At 45.2% G+C, this 18,034-nt stretch overlaps 1 protein-coding gene across 2 annotated transcripts in view; it reads left to right on the top strand.

Annotated features, from left to right (window-relative positions):
- The window catches only part of PC (pyruvate carboxylase), a 2,151,284-nt gene that overhangs the window by 175,662 nt on the left and 1,957,588 nt on the right, over positions 1–18,034 (top strand). For both annotated transcript variants that reach the window (XM_078660828.1, XM_078660829.1), the window contains exon 2: positions 17,222–17,335. The gene's annotated coding sequence lies outside the window, so the exon portion shown is untranslated. The remainder of the gene's footprint in view (positions 1–17,221; positions 17,336–18,034) is intronic.

Below are 18,034 nucleotides of genomic sequence, written 5' to 3'. Positions count from 1 at the left end.
CTATTACTTGTCTGGTGGGCGGCTCAAAGAATCCCAGAATGGACTTAAGGGTGCGTAGGCGTCCGAAACAGGTACCAGCTACCTTTTTTGTATGCGACTCAAAGGAGAGAGAGTTGTCCGTTAGGACACCCAGATTCTTAACTTCCTCCTTTGGAATCGGGGGAGGGCCCATCGTCGGGGGCCACCACTGGTCGCCCCATTTCTGTGAGTCCTGACCAATCAGGAGCACCTCCGTTTTAGAAGAGTTAAGTTGGAGGCAATTCTCAGTCATCCAGCTTGAGATGGCTATGACGTCTTCCTGAAATTTTGCCTGGTCCGATATGGTGTTGTTGGAAAAGTTAAAAATAAGCTGCGTGTCGTCAGCGTACGAGATTAATTTGATCCTGCGTTCTTTTGCTAACAGGGCCAAGGGGCGAACGTACACGTTAAACAGCGTAGGGCTGTGGGCAGAGCCCTGGGGGACGCCGCATTTAAGAGGGAATTTGCTGGATGAATAAGGTGGGGCGGGAATCTGAAAGGAGCGATCAGACAGGAATGATGCGAACCACTTCCGAGCCTTGCCCCTGACCCCGAACTCCCTGAGACGTTTGAGTAAGATCTCGTGGGAGACCGTGTCGAATGCCGCACTCAGGTCGAGCAGGATCAAAGCTGAGGTGTGTTCAAGGTCCTGTGATGCCCTTAGTTGCTCCGTGACTGCCAGGAGCGCGGACTCGGTGCTATGATTTTCCCGGAAGTCGTTCTGTGACTCGTCCAGGATCCCATGTGCTTCCAGGTATCTGGTCAGGGTGGAGTTCACATGGGCCTCCATCACCTTGGCCAGGTACGGTAGTAGGGAGATGGGTCTGATGTTTTCTGGGAGGGAGGGGTCCAGGATGGGTTTTTTCAGCAGAGGGATGACTTTAGCATGCTTCCATGCTCTGGGGACTGTGGAAGACTGGAGGGATCTGTTAATCAGTTCCCAGCCCTCGTGCAAAATGGAGTCCTGGAATTGCCTGAAGGTTTAGGGTTTGACAGGGTCATCGGGTGACCCAGACTTTACCTTTATGGCCAGGAGCTCGAGGTCTTTATTGGTCAGGAGCGGGAGAATTGGGAGGGAGTAGCGGGAGTCCGGCTGGTCAGTAGGGCCGGAGGGTAGGCCGGGTGACAGGGAGGGTCTACTAGTATTCAGCAGCTTATAGATCCCTTCTACTTTTTTGATAAAGAAGCAGGCCAGATCTTCACATTGAGAGTTGGAAACTATTGTACTGTTGGTTCCCTCTGTTACTTTAGTCATGTCTTTAATTAGTGAGAAGATGGTTTTGGATGGGTTGGGACTGGTTTTAATCATATTAGTATAGAAAGCAGCTTTCGTTTTTTTAATGAGTTTATGGTATGCTTTAGTGGCAGACCTATAGGTGTTCTTTGCTAACGGGTATTAGGATCGCCTCCAGGCACGCTCGAGTGTTTTGCAGTGCTTTTTTTCTGCTGCTAGTGTCTGAGTACCATGGGTGTGACTGCTCGCGTTTTCGCCGGGACATTTTTTTGGGGATGAGATGGTCGAGAGAGTTGTTGATCCACCCTCTGTAGGCTTTGCCTGCTTCCTCCAAATTGCTGGGCCAGACTGGGCGGGAGGCTTTGAGTCTGGACTCTAGATGCAAAAGTGAATAAATGGTCTGTCCAAATGAGCGGGAGGGGGGTATGGACTTTAATTCCCTCTATATTGGAGAACACTGGGTCTAGCAAGTGCCCTGCTAGGTGTGAGGGATCTTTGACTAGCTGGGTTAGCTGACATGCTTCCAGGTCGTCCAGAAAGTTAGAGATGTCAGAGGAGTCCAGACGCTCTAGATGTAGCTTAAGGTCTCCCAGTATGCTAAAATTGGCTGGCTGTAGTGCAAGGGTAGGGATGGTCAGAATTAGGGATTCTTTAAAAGTGCTCGCCGGCCTGGGAGGTCGGTAGATGAGGAGCCCTGAAAAAGTGAAGTTGTCTGATATTCTGATCTTGAATAGGGTGCATTCACAGTCAGATATAGTAACGGGGGAGAGAGTGCAGGAGTAGGTTGTTTTAGATATCACAGCTAACCCACCTCCCCTACCTTTGGGTCTATTCTGAGTGGACATCGAGTAGCCTGATGGAAGGGCCAGGGCTGGGATGGCCGCCGAGTCGCTGGTTAACCAGGTCTTAGTTAGAAAGAGTAGGTCCGGCGACCGGTCCATAGGAGGTCGAATACATCTTCGTGGTGTTTTACCAGAGACCTACAGTTCAGGCTGTATACGTTCAGTTTGGTGGGTTTAGGGGGCTCTGATGAGAACTGGGGAGTCTCCGTGGCCCCGAACCCACATTTGTTGCACCCTATCAGGGTGCCTAAGCTGGGCCGCGCAAGGTGCCCACTTGCGAAGGGCAAGCAGGTCCTCTCAGGAATAGGGGGACATCTGCCCGGTCCGAAAGCCAGGGGTTCTGGCGTCTGGCGGCGGACAGGCACAGACGGGCTTGCCTTTGGCGTGCCAGCGACGCGCCTGCTGCGCGCATCTGCTGCGCGGGAGTGGTGGCCTGCGGGTTAAGAAGCTGCAAGCCCCGCCTCCACCGGAAGTGCAACGGCCACGGGGGGCCGGGCACAGGTCTGTTCACGCCCTCCACCCAATCGGCACAGGCCGTGGTGGAACTGGGCTCAGACCAGGAAGGGAGGAGCAAATGAAAAGCAAGGTAAAATACTGTCTTTAAAATATTCACAGGCTTTAAAAGATCAAGAGATCAAAGTTGCAAAATGCCGCCGCTAGCGCCTTACTGATCGGCGCGTCCGCGCCACCATTGCATAAGAAAGTCCTTTGGCCACAGACCTATCATGAGCTGGAAGAAATCGGGTTAATGGTTGAGGGAGGTGAAACCCTTCTCAAGTAGAAAGAACAATCCTTGTCCGAGTGAAGTCGCAAGCAAACCTCATTTTAACCTGTGCTCAACCCTCTGGTGGCTTGGCACAGAGCAGTCTTGGACAGTGCGTAAAGTATTTATGCAGCACTTTAAACAGTAATAAAGTGAAAACCCAACACAAGCAAAATTTCACACTAATTAAAAAAATAGTACACAAAACTAATCCGTAGAACCGGAAATATGCAAGTTTAAAGATTTAAGTGAAACTAGCATCAAGCAGCAGAAAGTGCCAACTGTTTTTATCTGGTCGTGCCAGACAGGAACAAAGTCACAAGTTCAGACCGACCGCAATGGAGCACTAGGGTGGCTACAGGGACCCCCAAAGGTCTGTTGAACAAAGTATCTTAATCCTGGCTGTGAAGAGATGTGGAACACCTATTCCCCCTTTGTCTCCGTGTCTGTGAGCAATACACAAAGACCAACTGCCAGTTATACCTAGTAATGTAATCCAGGTTAAGACTGCAGGCATCAAATGGTTAGGACAAGAAAATGTCAACTTTCTGAAAGTGGCATTTTCAGAATTGTGATAAAGTCTGAGTTTACCATTAAATTGGCTTTTTAACTACAATTCTTTAGATGACAAACTCCACCTGTCTAACTGCTCCCAAATGAAAGTTATAGCTTATTAAATGTAATAAGGCAACCCTGTTTCCTAAGGGAGAGTTCGGGCTTGCAGTAGCAAATATGAGTTTGAGAGTTTTTAACTATCCTGACATGTAAACTTTAAGATGCACAGACGACCAGAGGCTACCAACATAGGAGGAGTGTGTGCTGGAACTGTTCCCCAGGTCTAACAGTCCCATCCAGGTTCTCAGATTTAGAAGAATAGGGAGGGAAGCCGGGGTGAAAGTGGGGAAAGTCATTGTTGAAGGCTTGGGCTTAGCACAGTAACCATGTTGTAATAATGTTTGAATTGTTGAATATAAGTCTCTGGGTTGCATCTGACCAAGCTGTGGATAAAGACAACTAAATTCATTCAACATACGGGCCCAAGTTGGTAGACAAACAGCGGTTTGTCATCAGAATGTTGTTAGCATACCTTCATTCACCGAATAGTAAAGTGTAAGAAGTACGCATATCATTGTGTTAGGAATGTGTTCCGCAAATTGTCTGTATTGTTATGAGATCACCCACTATCTGTATTTCTCAAATTAAAAGGAAAGTATAGAATGTAAATAAAGAGATTTAAATAATGGAGAGAAAAAATGACCTGTCCTACTTTTGAAACACCGTGCACCCTGTCCCCTGGGCTGTTCAGTGCATGCCCTAGGGTGACTTATTTGTATTAAAATGGGAGGGTTAGGCCTGGCAAAACGTTTGTTTTGCCAGGTGGAAATGGCAGTTTAAAACTACACACGCAGGCTGCAATTGCAGGCCTGAGACATATTTAAAGGACAGCTCAAGTGGGTAGCACAGTCGCTGCTGCAGACCCTCTAGTAGCTTAATTTATAGACCCTTGGCACATGTAGTACCACTTTACTAGGGTCTTTCAAGTAAATTAAATAGGAAAATTGGTTATGTGATGTTACACGTATGCCATTACCCCGCATGTTGTTGCAATGCCAAACTTTACCATGACTTACTGTCGGGGGAGCGCTGGAAGTTGAAATAGATTAATTTTCTATTTCAACTCCAGTGTGTGCAACAGTAGGGAAGGTGTTGAAGTTAAATCCAACACCTTCTACCCACTGCTACACACCTTTTTTTTGTTGCAAAGGCATGCAGGGTAAATGCAAATGTTGTAGCAGTTGCAGTGTAAAGGCTGTTTCCCAGGCTAGTTAGGTGAAACCAGTTCTACCATGTTTTAAGGAGAGAGCACAAGCACTTTGCACCCTTTACCACTGCTAATTTGTGCTAGTCCTAAAGCCATCAGAAACCAAGTCAGCAAAACAGGAGGGTGGAAGCAAGAAAGTTAGATGAGAACCACGCAAAAGAAGTCCGTTCTAACAGAAGCCCAATCTTGTCCATGCCGTGCTTTCAGGTTCCTATCAGTCGCTCTAGGTGACTTCAGCAACACAGTGGCAATCCAAACAAGCTTTCATTTAAGAATAACACACACAAAAATAACGCTAAAAAATGCGGACAGTCTTGAAATGTTTATTTTAAAACTTTGTCTAGTGCATAAAATATCTATGGTAAACACACAGACCAGGACGGTTTGTCGGAGTACTTGGCACTTTTGCATAGGAATGTTTTAACAAAAAGCTGCTATTATTCTTTGGCTTGGCAACAACTGCAGTCATACGGTTCCTACTTTTTCTGTGAGACAATGCGTTTAGGTAGCATAAGCTTCAAATCTATGTCTGACAGAGTCCACTCATACCATCAGAATATGTTGACTTAATTCCTGGCTAGCTAACAGTGCGCCATCCTGGCGTCTAAACTGACAAGGCACCGGATGGTATCTAGAAACTAAGAACATAACTACTCTATTTCCCCCCCAAGGAATTTGTAGAAAGAGATCCTACCCATTCGTTAGTAGCTCAGGCATGCCCAAAGGGAGACACAAAATGTACACAAATTGGCATTTCAAATATTTATTGAAGCAATTGTACTCTTTATGTAAAATACTTGACGCTGCAATAATTAATAGAATGGAGCAAAACAATGTTACCAGCATTACAAGAATAGTGGACAGAATGAATAATTCAAACATTGTGTGTTTTCATTGGATATTTTGAATACATAATTGCACTCTTTCCGAGCACTCCCTATTCTATAAAGCCTTGGGTGTGCCGGTCTGACAGAATATCCATGGGAGGTCAAATTCCCCATTTTCCTGTGGGCATGTGTCATATGGGAATCCGCCTTGATGTAGAACATGCCATTGTCCTCTTCAGTATCGTGTTGGAATTCAACTTGGCTAGACTTCAGGCATAGGGCTACCTTCAACAATCCATCGAGAGATTCCTTTTTAGGTCTCGCACCTGCGATACAGGGCAAGGAGCCAAAAGGGAGACAAGAGATGGGCTCGCGCAGCCTGCCGGAATCGGATCGGATCAGGTCGCGCGCGCGTTCACCATCTCCTGTCTCCCTTTAAAGCCTCCAACAAACACAGCCCACCCCCCCCTGCTTTCGCACACAAACACACACACAGAGACACACACACGAGTGCACATACAGGCACGCATACACACGAGCGCAGTTGACAAATACCTTTCTATCTTTTGGCCGCTCTATTCAGTGCCTTAACTTATTGGAGCCTGTCGCTCTAGCCGCTCTGTCACTGCGTCGTATCGTGCTAGTCCTACTTCTATGTCAGTTATACACGTTGTTCCTGAATATAACTTACCCGGTGGAAGGCGGTACGGGAGCTCAATTTTAGTGCGCAAAACAGCGCTCCACCGCCGCTCAGTGGTGACATGACGGCCAGCACCAGCTACGGGGCCGTTCTTCTGCCGAACGCGCACGTCAATGTCACCAGCCCCAGCGCCATACACAGACGCATGCGTGGTGGCGACTCGCGGATAGTCGTGTTTGTTGCACTGCGCATGCGCTAGATTTGTTCGGGTGAGATCGCGGAATATTAGTGTTTTAATGCCTGTGCAAGCGCGACGATGGCAGTCTGTCTAGAGTTCAGACCTAATGGACTAGTAGTCTTTCGAAAGACCTGCCAACTTTGAACAAAAAAAAATCTTAGTTCATTTTTTAAAATCTTTTTTGGGCCAGGGTTCAGTTAGAGAGCGCGTAGGAAGTGAGCTGAGGGTGGGTTTATTATGGGCCTGTTTCTGCAACACCAAGATACCCTCGCCTTTTACACACCCGGTGCTTGTTTACATGATCGCCATATTCGTGTGTGGTACAATAATTGCCATCTTGGATCGCCGCTAATGAAGCTGCTTGTTCTAAATGGAGGCGTAGTGCAGTTTATATAATAAGCTCTGCCCATTCATTCTGTGCCGGACTCCTGGTCCTGTGGTCATTGTTGACTCTTTCCACCCAGAGCTGACGCCGACTGAACAAAATGTTGTTGTATGTTGTCCAGGGTACAAAGTCCTTGTTCAGAATGTTCTTAGGACAGATAATATGCTAGCCAAGAGATGTAACTGTAAGCAAACCATTTCACAATACATGATCTCATGACGCCACGCACACCCATATGTTGTACATTTTAAACGTGAGCATCTAAAATGGAAGGGTTTGTGCCCCAGGCCTATGTTACCTGACAACACTCGCTCCTTGTCTATAACGTGACTAACTAAAAAGCTTCATATTAAACCAAACACTTACTTAAAACTAAGCTTAACTTGCAACCAAAACTGGAAAAGTTTTAAAACTATTCATTTTAATAATAAAAACAGATAGCTAATACATATGAAAGTACATTTTAAAAAACGTGCCATTACTATCTGCATATAAAACGCAATTTGTATGAAAATAAGTACCCAGGATTGTTTTTGAAGTGCTATCTCCTTGAAGCTGCACGTATGTTTAAATGTTTCAAGAGGCAGACAAAACAATGTTTCCAGTTTCTGCAGATTGTTTCCATTGGCACCCCAGTCACAAGTTCCAAAGCAGCTGATGATGGTGTGACCGCCAGTAGTGGTTCCACAGAAGATGAGTCAGGATCCAGAAGCCGAGGCTTCCAGCTCCTAATATGCATCCCATAGAAATGGCGTAGATTGGACCATTGGCATCCCCAGGCATATATCCAAAGCATACTCGAAAGTACATTACAGACCGCAAAACACATAATGTAACCATATAGGTCGAAATTACAAAGGCCACTTGTCATGCAGCTCCTGAAGCAAAGGCATGCCAAAATACTGCAACGTTTGCTCACTGCACATGTGGCAATGCTATTCCGATTTGGCCGCATGGCGGGACATCCATTGCGGAGCGGCAAAAATAGAACCAAGATCCAGACAATCAGAAAGAGTACAAGAAGCATGCCTCCAAAAATTCTGGAGACCAAGCTGTGTTTGAAAGATGGAATCACTCCAAAGAGAGCCTGGAAAGTGCTAACAAATCCAGACCCAATCAGTTTGAAAAAATGTACTACTCCCGCTGAGTTCGATGCGTTAAAAGTGCAGTGCACAAGTTTTTTTTGAAGTGTTATAGGAGGTTAGTGCATACTAGTAAGTGGATTTCAGAAGGCCTTGCAACGTCAAGTTCAAATGTCTCCTTTGCAGATATTAAAGAAACTTCCTTATGGAACAAAACTGCTTTAAAACTGCTCAGACTATCAAAATTCATGTTCAAGATGGAAATTGAAGGCCATATCCTCCCTTCTCTAACTGTACGGACAGGTGGAAAAAGCACATTTGTACAACGGATCACGACCCTGGAAATCGTCACCACATAAGGCACTCACGGTTTCATCCCACAGCAACATTGGTCATTCAACCTTCAATACTTCCATTTGAAAGTAATCAATGCTGGACGAAGAACAACAACTGGAGACCCCATCAGATAAACGGCTAAGTTTGCCTTTGACGTTTTACATGCGCCAAAAAGTGTAATTTTCCTGCAAACTAATGAATGGTCGAAAGTGTTCTCGCAGTCCGTACTGCTAAGAAAATCTTAAGTTCCTCCATTCCTACACTTGAACTTGAAAGGTAGGACCCATGTCTTGTGTAAAAATATCTCCCCTAATGCATTATGGCAGAGATATTAATCCATGAATGATCCCACCTGCTGACGGTGTGTCTGCCACAGTGAATGGTAATTTCTCTAGACCGATTGAACCCTCCCCCCCCCGCCCCCCCCCAGCTTATTGCAATTTTGTGTGGAAGCATGCGATGCACACTATTATTAGCACAGCTTCTGCAATAAAACACAGAATTGTTTGTTAGCTGACCTCCTGCCCTAGGATGGCATTATTCTCTCTCTGAACCTGGCAGATGGGAGCAGAGGGCTACCCTACCTTCCCCCTCCCCGTGCAGTAATCGTTTTGGGGGCAAGAGCGAGACTCCAGCTTGTCTCTTATTCTAAACCTTTCCAGTCTGTCAAGCTTATCTCGGAGTTTGGGATTAAAGAATGTGCACATATATTGGTGTAATGCAGCCACTACATGGGTATCCCTCTCTCCTATTTTGCATTAAAAGTTTACTTTGGCATTAGTTCTTGGCACATGGTTACTGTTTGTATATATGTACTTGTGTGTGTTTGTATAATCTTAGCAAAATGTTCAAAACTAGTGGCCCGCTCTAGTCAGCTCCTGTCTTGAAAGTTTCGGGGTGATTCGACAAGTGAGGGCTGAGAAAAAAGGGGGGTCCCAAAACGTGTTTTCCCCATGTAGTTTTCCATAGGAAACTTTAGGCACAGCTACAGCCCGAACTGCTGAACGGAATTACACCAAATTTGGCAAAAAGGTAGCCCTTTGTTCAGTAAGAGACCTTTTTGTTAAATGGTGTAAATCCGTTCAGTAGTTCCTGAGAAATTAGAAAAAGTTCTGATATCTTGGGCAGCGGTGCATTCGCGAACCCTCCCAAGCCCAAACTTCATGGTGATTGGCTGCCAACACTTCAAACCAGGAATTGTTGGCAGCCATCTTGTCACTCAGAACAGTGTCCCAAGAAAACAGTGAAAAACAGTGAAAAAACAAAAAAGGGGGCAGGGTAGATACACTCTGAGCCCCCCTAAGTCTGCTCCGGGGGTCCCACCCACGGGCCAAAAAAAGCATTAAAAAAAAAAGGGCCGAATTCGCGCTGGGTCGCGAGTCCGGCCATGAAAATAAAAAACATTTAAAAAGGAAGCGCGGGGTAGTTGGCCCTCAGGGACCCTCAGGATTCAAGGGGACTTAATACCCTAACTTAAAACGTGCCACAGGGCGTGTTTGTACTCTTATCACATCAGGCCCCACCCCCTCCCTGCACCTCTATGCAAACGCGCCCCGTGGCGCATTTTAAATTGGGGAAAAAGTTCCCCTTCAATCCTGAGGGTACCTGGGAGCCAGCTAGCCCACCAGGTACCTCCAGTAAGCACCACAGGGCTGCGTTGCAGAGAAGTGGTCTGAGGCCACGCCCCTTTTTACACCTCTCTGCAAAGCTGCTCTGTGGCGCTTACTGGAAATACCTGGTGGGCTAGTTGGACCCCAGGGACCCTCGGTATTCAAGGGGACTTAATCCCCCAACTTAAAATGAGTCACGTGGCGCCTTTGCACAGTGGTGAAGGGAGGGGACGGGCTCTGTGACGTGTGCAAACGCGTCCTGTGGTGCGTTTTAAGTTAGGGGATTAAGTCCCCTTGAATCCTGAGGGTCCCTGGGGGCCAACCAGCCCACCAGATACCTCCTAGTAAGTGCCACAGAGCTGCATTGCAGAGAGATGGTCCGAGGCCACACCCCTTTTTACACCTCTCTGCAACGCAGCCGAAGATACCTGCTGGGCTAGTTGGACCCCAGGGACCTTCAAGATTTAAGGGGACTTAATCTCCCAACTTAAAACGAGCCACGTGGTGCGTTTGTACAGTGGTGAAGACCCAAGGTGGTGTGCAAGTGTGCAAACACGCCACGTGGCGAGTTTAAAGTTGGGGGATTAAGTCCCCGTGTATCCTAAGGGTCGCTGGGGGCCAACCAGCCCACCAGGTACCTTCAGTAAGCACAACAGAGTTGTGGTACAGAGAGGTAAAATAAGGGGCGTGGCCTCGAACACCTCTCTGCAACGCGCCTCTGTGGTGCTTACTGGAGGTACCTGGTGGGCCAGTTGGGCCCCAGGGACCCTCCGGATTCAAGGGGACTTAATCCCCCAACTTTAAACATACCACGGCCGTGTTTGCACACTTCTGGAGGTACCTGGTGGGCTAGTTGGGCCCCAGGGACCCTCCGGATTCAAGGGGACTTAATCCCCCAACTTTAAACATACCACGGGCGTGTTTGCACACTTGTCACATCAGGCCTCACCCCCTCCCTTCACCACTGTGCACGTTGCAAGTTGGGGGATTAAGTCCCCTTGAATCCTGAGGGTCCAACTAGCCCACCAGGTACCTCCAGTAAGTGCCACAGAGCTGCGTTGCAGAGAGGTGTAAAAAGGAGCGTGGCCTTGCACCATCTCTGTGCAACGCAGCTCTGTGGTGCTTACTGGAGGTACCTGGTGGGCTAGTTGGCTGCCAGGGACCCTCCGGATTCAAGGGGAATTAATACCCCAACTTAAAACCTGCCAGAGGGCACGTTTGCACAGTGGTGAAGAGAGGTGGCAGGACTGATGGGACGTGTGTACTAATCTAATCACTCCGCCAAAACCCAAGCACTTATAAATTCACCATGCACTCTTCTGGCAGTACTCTAATCAGCCAGTCCGTACCCATGCACTCTTGCAATGACCCATGCACTGCTACAATACCCTGAGCACTACCCATGCAGTACAGCCATCGCCCTGTCAGTACCCATGCACTCCTTCAATCACCCAGCCAGCACCATGTACTTATCCAATCACTCCACCAAAACTCAAGCACTCATAAATTCACCGTGCATGTACTCATGGAATGACCCAGGCACTAACACATGCACTGCTACAATCCCCTAAGCACTGCCCATGCAGACCTCTAACCACCTACATACTACTGATTCACTCCTCCAATTTCCCAGGTAGTACCCATGCACTCCAATCACCCATCCAGCATCATGTACTTATACAATCACTCAGCCAAAACCCAAGCACTTATAAATTAACCATGCACTGTCCTTACAGCACTCTGATCCTCCAGTCACTACCCATGTACTCATGCAATGTCCCAGGTACTAACACATGCACTGCTATAATCCCCTGGGCACTACTGATGCAGTCCAGCCATCTCCTAGTCACTACCCATGCACTGCTCCAATCACCCAGCCAGCACTATGTACTTATCCAATCACTACGCCAAAACCCAAGCACTTATAAATTCACCATGCACTGTCCTTGCAGCACTCTAATCATCCAGTCACTACCTATGTACTCATGCAATGACCCTATCACTAACCTGCACTGCTGCAATACCTTGAGGACTACCGATGCAGTCCAGTGATCTCCTTGGTACTATCTATGCAGTCCTCCAATCACCCAGCCAGTCCTATGTCCTTATCGAATCACTGCGACAAAACACAGGCGCTTATAAATTCACCATGCACTCCCTCGCAGTAATCTAATCATCCAGTCATTACCCATGCAATGATCCAGGCACTAACGCATGCACTGCTACAATCCCTGTGTACTACCCTTGCAGTCCTCTAACAACCTATCGCTTCTCATTCGCTCCTTCAATTCCCCTGGTAGTACCGATGCTGTCCAGCAATCGCCCTGTCACTCCCCGTGCAGTCCTCCAGTCACCGAGCCACTACCATGTACTAATCCAAACACTCTGCCAATACCCAAGCACTTATAAATTCACTCAGGCACTCTCCTTACAGTATTCTAATCTTTCAGTCATTAACTATGCACTCATGCAATGATCCAGACACTTACTGATTACTGTTACAATTCCATATTCCCTACCCATACAGTCCTGTACCCACTTAAATACTTCTCCTTTGCTCCTTCAATTCCCCAGGTAGTACCCATGCAGTCCCGCAATGACCCTGTCCCTCCCTGTGCACTCCTCCAGTCACCCAGCCACTACCATGTACTAATCCAAACACTCCTCCAATATCCAATCACTTATAAATTCACCACACACACTCCTTGCAGTACTCTAATTATCCACTTGGTACCCATGTACTCATGCAATGACCCAGTCACTAACATACACTGCTGCAATACCTCGAGGGCTATCTATGCAGTCCGGTAATCTCCCTGGTACTATCTATGCAGTCCTCCAATCACCCAGACCATCCTATGTGCGTATCCAATCACTGCGCCAAAACCCAACCACTTATAAAATCACCATGCACTCTCCTAGTAGCACTCTAATCATCCAGTCACTACTCATGTACTCATGCAATGACCCAGGCATTTAACTCATGGCAAATACAGAGGTGGTCATGCTAATCACAGGAGTACCCCAACGCGTAGTGTTCCCTAGTGTATGCAGGTGTTTTTGCTGTATTCGAAGTGTCTTTTAGCAGAGCACTGGCTCTAGGCCAGGTTAGTCAGTCCGTCCGTCCGTTACCACCAGTACCCATCAGCAAGAAGTTGGGGGCACAGGAGGACTTTCTGCTCCTCTGTTGGTTCTTTCTGCACATCTCCTCTTCTTCTTCCTGCACTTTTCCTCGTCTTTATGGACTTTTGTTGCCTCTTTCTGCATTTGTCTTGCTTCTTTCTGCTCTTTTCTTCCTCTTTCTTCACATGTCCTACCTTTTGTAGGCATAGTTAGAAATTAGCATTTAAAAAACCTTTGAAATTCACTGAAATAAACATAGGTTTCAGGGACGTTATAGATGGAGATTTCACTCGTACAAAACCATAGACATTCGGCCGTTATAGTTAGACCTAACTATAACTCTCTCCCCCACAATGTGATGTCACTGAGCATGTCATCAGTAATGTATTATGTGACATCATCAATAGTGCATTGCGGGGGCATGAGTTATAGTTAGATCTACTAAGTATAATGGCCGAATTTCTATGGTTTTGTACTAGTGAAATCTCCAACTAACTATAACGTCCCTGAAACCTATGGTTTTTTTCAGTGAGAATATATATGTATGTATGTATGTGTATGTGTATGTATATATATATATATATATATATATATATATATATATATATATGTGTCACGAATAACAACTAAGGGCCTGATTTAGATCTTGGAGGATGGGTTACTCTGTCACAATGGTGACTGATTTCCCATCCGCCGAAATATGAATCTCATTATATCCTATGGGATTTATACGTCAGTGGACGGGATATCCGTAAACTTTGCGAAGGAGTAACTCGTGTGTCATGCTATAAATCTGGCCTGAAGTATTCGCCTTTTGTTGCAAAATGGGAAAGGGGGATTCACATCTAGTGACTGAATTATGCTAATAAAAAAAACATGGAATCAATTTGTTTCCCACATGTCAAAATTGTGTGATGTTCGAGTCTCCAGCATTTCGAGATTTTGCAATTTGCAATAAAATCATAAAGTCAAGTAAGGAGCGTGATGTCCACAATATGTACCATTTTTGCTGTCAAAAAGCAAAAGGTTTACGGGCAACACCTTTTATTTACAGCTTTTGGTTCCTTGTTTAAAAAAACGCAAACTGATTATTGGCTGTACACACACGTCATTATGTGCACTGTAACAGCCGTGATAGCTGCTCCATGCTGTAGTTTTTACAGTTTTATACTATAGTTGGCTCGAGCAGATCCAGGGGCAGGTCAGAGACTTATGAAAGGGCTCAAGGTCCAATATCCATTTTTTTGAACCTCCAAAAATGAAGGTCTTAAAGTTGAGTTACCAAAGTTGTGAGGAGGAAACTGCGGGGAGGTAGCAGTCTTCTGGGAGAGAGGAGTGATGGCTAAGACATAGTACTGGATCTATTATTTCAGTAGATTCGTCTCACTTGTTGGTATTTGTTTCTTTAAAGATGTCTTTGATATCTACTATTTTAGCAGTGGAAGCGTTTTTCGCAGTGTTAAAGCAAAATTGAGCTAGCTAGGGTGTAGTGCTGTTCTCTTAAAATTGAACCTTTTTTTCATCTATGGGTTGATACCATATGCGAAAAGGCGGATATTAAAGATGAGGGCAGACCTATAATCAAAAGCTTTGGGACCAAACGACTCCAGGATTTAAGTCCTCACTTCTTTCCTTTTAGTGTCACCAACAGGTTATGTATTGGAGTCCCACAAAAATCAATTCAGGCTTTCACCCTTCCTAAGTCACTAAACTAAATTGCAATAAACTCGGTATTGGGATTACTTATACCTGCAGTTCGTTGATATGCCGAAGACTGCAGCATTAAGCACATTTTAAACAACAAATGAGTATTCAGAGGGAGAGTGGCTGAAACTTTTCTGATGCCATACAACCACAAAAAACATCCTCATGGTGTGAGCGAGCGTGTTCTGGTTCTGTTATAGGCCATCTACAGTGTGATGCCATGTTACTTTCTGTCGAGCCGCAGAATGTACGTTATTTCCATTTTCAAATGCTTCTCCTCAGATCATATGAACACCCTCTGAGTTACTTTCTTCTTTACACTACTTTGTTGAAAATATCCTCGAGGCATGTGAATTCTTCCACCATTTACCACTATTAAAAATTAGTTTAACAGGCAATCCATAACAATGAGAACAAAATGCAGCCAGCCACATAAGCAAAAGAATTCAATTATTGGGGCGAGATTATCATACTGATGTTGAGATTCTGGTCCTCCAGTACAACATGCATAGGACGATCATCAGGACAGCTGAGCATTGAATGAGGTCTGTGCAGGGCACCTGTGTTTCTTCAGCTCCTTCCTCCTGCCACTGTGCAAACAAAAGTGGTTGCTGAAATGCACCTCTTAACCAATCATGAAGTTCAAATCATATGGGGCTGAAAGATGACAGACGGACACACTGCTGGGATGCTCGAGGCACTATGCTCCTCTACTCCAAACATCCTATCCTCCTGCTCCTATGCCTGTCCATCTGTACGGTCAACCCTGATTAGCTACTATTGTGGCATTTGGTGTCCTACAGCAGATGGATCTGGGGCATTGGATAAACCGCGCCAAGTCAGCAAAATCTATAGTACTATTGTGCTTAGTTTACCCTATGCTCGATCCACCGGAATGTATGCAGCTCAGGAAGATTCAATTATGCGTCAGAATAGCAAAATTCTGTGGCAAAATTTGTGATGGGACTACTTCGATATTTTATCATTTTTCCACATGGTAACACTGTCTGGGAAACATTTCCCTTTATTAGTACCAATTCAACACCAAAGTAAAGCTGCAAGTAACGGAAAAGTGTCCACTCAACCTTTGTGAAGGGCCGGTCACTGCACAGGGACACTTGTCGCCATATTGTATGTAACTTTGGAGCCATCTGAGCTAGAAACAAATATTGTGGTTAACCTTTGCAGATAATGCAGCAAATGGGTGATTATATCACCGATGCAGCCAATCCATAATTATTCTGAAAACACTGCAGCCACAGAATCTCATAATTCCAGTGGCCCTGCCTGTATTCCAGAATGGTAGTACCAAGGAATGTATTGCAAACTAACACTTCCAGATTCTTGAAACGGGCTTATTTCCAAACGGAATATTCTGATGAGTTTCAATTTATGTAAGGCTGAAAAATGATTAGGATTAAGATAAAGTGCTGCAATAATGCAACAAAATGTCAATGTTTGTGCTGCTAATTTTGATATTTTATGCTGCAATATCCTGAGGGATCTGTCTAGATGTTCTATAGATAGCATTGTGTATATTGCGTCCTTCTTAGCCATCGTTTTATGCTCTCTTGTTAAAATTATATGGCAAGAATATGTCTGTTGGGTTTAAATGCTTCCAGTGACATGAGCCAGTAGAATATGTAAATGATATTACTACATAGGCATCTGGTTTTGAAAGCCTAGTTAAGCATTGATTGGGTATGTGACAAGATTACACATTCACTCCCAATTACTGCTCATCCAGTCAGGCTATAGTAATACTCTGTTTTACTGAGCTCTTGTTGAAGTGGTACATTCAAAATTACATGTAAAAATTGCTGTCCCTGTTCCTCGAGGCTTAGTTTCACTAGTGAGAAAATGCAGTTTTTTTTCCCCACATTTTGTACATTTAACTCTACTTACAGACTTTTTTCTTCAAAGCACAGCCTGAATTTAGTTAGGGTTTGGTGGGATTGCTGTTTTAGCAGTAATTTTTGATGCCCGGATTATCCGTATGGCAAACCAATATCAAACACACTTTGATGTGACATTAGTTTTAACGTCAACTAAAGTTAACATGCGCCTACCAGCAATAACCCTTTTGTATTGATTTAAATTGATATGCACCCCACTTGTTGAAGATCAGTACGTCTGGTGAGCCAATGTACGCAGAGTTTGTATATAACTTTCAAAACAGGAGCTGCCATCGCAACACGCTGTTAACTGATTTATTTTCATCCGGGTTCTTCATCTTGGAATGATCCCATATAGTCCACAGTGCAAAGTGTTCGGTTGGGTAAATGTTGCATTTGGAACGCTTTACAGCTGGGTGTAATGCTCATATTGGATGCATGCCCTGGTGTAGTATTAGTTACGTCAGTTTCATATACATTTATTTGTGTTTTGTGTTCTTTACAATGAAATGTGCTGAGAATTGTCACTTTAGGATTTATTGTCTGTTGTGAATGACATATATTGCATGGGCAGCCGTACAAGACAACTTGTGGCAACAGCAACTTCTATGAAGACCACGAAGCTTTTTGGTTCTGTCACTTTAGAGGGCAAAGGATACCAGATAAAGGTTAATAGCTTTTTTTTTCTCGGTCAAATTTTAGGTACTGTGAAGCGCGAAGATTTTCGGCCAGGACACTGGGACCAAAATTGACTCCTTCCTGTACAACCTGAATACCATTCAGCAGAACATTCCTGTCGCGTTCAAGTGAATCAAGGTATTAACACATTATTTCAACTTTTGCTTTCACAGAATTGTTTTCATCGGTATGAAATGTGTCCACAAGTTTAACAAAATGACATGCACCCATGTGTTAAAGAGCGAAGTTAGCGGTGGTTTGTTGGTGGATACAGAACCTTTGACTTTTTGGCTCGCTTTGATGCGGACTCGAGGTTTAAGCGAATAACCTTCATTCAGGAGGCTTTTCTTCATTCAGCGTCCTTTGGGAACAGAGCTTTTGCTTCTCATTCAGCTGTCCTGGCTTTATCCTGACTCTAACCTCCAGTGTAGCTTCTGTAACCCGGCACTCTTCAGACTTTCGAGCTGAGGGGTACATGATTTGCTAAGCATGGACTATGCAGAGTTGTTGCAAGACTTTGTGCTGAAGATTGCACTGTCAAGGAGGGCTCTAGTTCCAGATGCTGTCAACTTAACAATAAATTTAACATGAATGCCTTGAGGAAATTCATTTAACTGGGCGGCATGTACTAAAAGGAACTCTGTCAACTTCCTTTGGCTAATGCGGTTTTGTTAGTTTTTGGTCTTGTTCCAAGAGCTCTTTGGCATTCACTGCCGCTGAGGCCTCATGTCCTGAGGCTCACTCATGAAGTAATTCTGGCATCTGTTCACATCAGTCAGAGATGTAGCGCAAACCTACTGAATCAGCTGCCACACCTGCTTCAAGCCAAAGCATTGC

The sequence above is a fragment of the Lissotriton helveticus genome, chromosome 9 (assembly GCF_964261635.1).
Source record: "Lissotriton helveticus chromosome 9, aLisHel1.1, whole genome shotgun sequence".
NCBI lineage: Eukaryota > Metazoa > Chordata > Amphibia > Caudata > Salamandridae > Lissotriton > Lissotriton helveticus.
Note: the sequence above shows the minus strand (reverse complement) of the source record. Positions and strands in the feature narration are given on the sequence as shown.